At 45.4% G+C, this 1873-nt stretch overlaps 1 pseudogene; it reads left to right on the plus strand.

Annotated features, from left to right (window-relative positions):
- The first annotated feature begins 253 nt into the window (after positions 1-253).
- Positions 254-1502, plus strand: LOC114698299 (annotated as a pseudogene).
- Positions 1503-1873: the final 371 nt, after the last annotated feature.

Below are 1873 nucleotides of genomic sequence, written 5' to 3' on the forward strand. Positions count from 1 at the left end.
TACCTCATCCCAGTCAGAATGGTCATCATTAATAATACAACAGTTGAGAGTTACTCACATGACCGAGATCTCGCATGACATAGGCGCTCACGTGTTCAATTGCTTACGTGAGCTGTAGTAGTTCTGGTCGTCTATTGTCTCACTATAGCCGTTTGGGAGAAGAAGGAGGATAATCCCCCAGTCTCCTTGGAGTGCTGCAGCAAACATTTTTAAGTATTTCTGTCGACCACATTCCTGGAAGAAACTTTAGCAGGGTCAAAGACCACATTGAAATTGTGTTGAGTTAAGCTTGCCACCAAGAGCCCAACAGTCACCATGATGCTGAGCACAGAGGGTAGGGAGGGGTTTGTGGTGAAGTTCAGGGGCCTACCTGGTCCTGCTCAGCCAAGGAGGTGATGTGCTTCTTTTCTGATTGCAAAATCCAAAATGGCACATCAGGTGTTCGTTTTATCTACACCAGAGAAGGCAGACCAAGTGGCGAAGCGTTTGTCGAACTTGAATCTGAAGATGAAGTGAAATTGGCTTTAAAGAAAGACAGAGAAACCATGGGACACAGATATGTTGAAGTATTCAAGTCCAACAGTGTTGAAATGGATTGGGTGTTAAAGCATACAGGTCCAAATAGTCCTGATACTGCCAGTGACGGCTTTGTAAGGCTTGGAGGACTCCCATTTGACTGTAGCAAGGAAGAAATTGATCAGTTCTTTTCAGGGTTGGAAATTGTGCCAAATGGGATGACACTGCTGGTGGACTTTCAGGGACAGAGCACAGAGGAGGCGTTTGTGAACTTTGCTTCATGATAGCTGAAAAGGCCTTAAAGAAACATAAGGAAAGAAATCTTCAAGAGTAGCAGAGCTGAAGTCTTAACCCATTATGATCCCCCTTAAAAGCTCTTGACTATGCAGCGCCTGGGTCCTTATGATAGGCCAGGTGCTGGAAGAGGATATAATAGCATTGGCAGAGGAGCCTGGTTTGAAGAATGAGACGAGGTACCTATGGTGGAGGGTATGGAGGCTATGATGACTATTGAGGTTACAATGAGGTGTATGGTTTTGGGTCTGATAGATTTGGAAGAGACCTAAACTATTGTTTCTCAGGAATGTCGATCATAGATACGGAGATGCCGAGTTCAGTTTCCAAAATACCACAGGGCACTGTGTACACATGAGGGGGTACCATACAGAGCCACTGAGAATGATATTTACAATTTCTTCTCACCTCTTAGTCCCATGAGAGTACACATTGAAATAGCACCAGATGGCAGAATTACAGATGTGGCAGATGTTGAGTTTGCTACTCATGAAGATGCTATGGTAGCTATGGCAAAGGATAAAGCTAATATGCAGCACAGGTATGTGGATCTCTTCCTGAATTCTACTGCAGGGACAAGTGGAGGAGCTTATGATCATAGCTATGTAGAACTCTTTTTTAATTCTACAGTGGGGTCAGGAGTAGTGCTTATGGTGTCTCAGGTTGCTGTGACTTCCCCAGTAATCAGATAGGTAAATACCCTGTCATCATAGATCCTTTTTCCAGTAACTGAAAAAGATCCACAGCCAAACAGCAGGCTGAGCTCTGGGAGTCCAGTTGAAGAGAGAGAAGAGGGATTCTGTGAGCAAGGGGAAGCAAGACTGTGAAGGGGAAACCTATGGAGACAACCAAACAAAACTAGTGGGAACTCATGAAATTTAGACCAACACCTCTGGAGCCTCCACGGAATTGGACTAGGCCCTCTGCATAAGTGAGACAGTTGTGTAGCTTGATCTGCTTAAGGGGCCCCCAGGCAATAGGGTCAGGATCCATCCCTGGTGGATGAGCGGCCTTTTTTGAGCCCACTACCTATGGTGGAACACCTTGCACAGCCTTGATACAG

Source organism: Peromyscus leucopus, chromosome X (assembly GCF_004664715.2).
Source record: "Peromyscus leucopus breed LL Stock chromosome X, UCI_PerLeu_2.1, whole genome shotgun sequence".
Lineage (NCBI taxonomy): Eukaryota > Metazoa > Chordata > Mammalia > Rodentia > Cricetidae > Peromyscus > Peromyscus leucopus.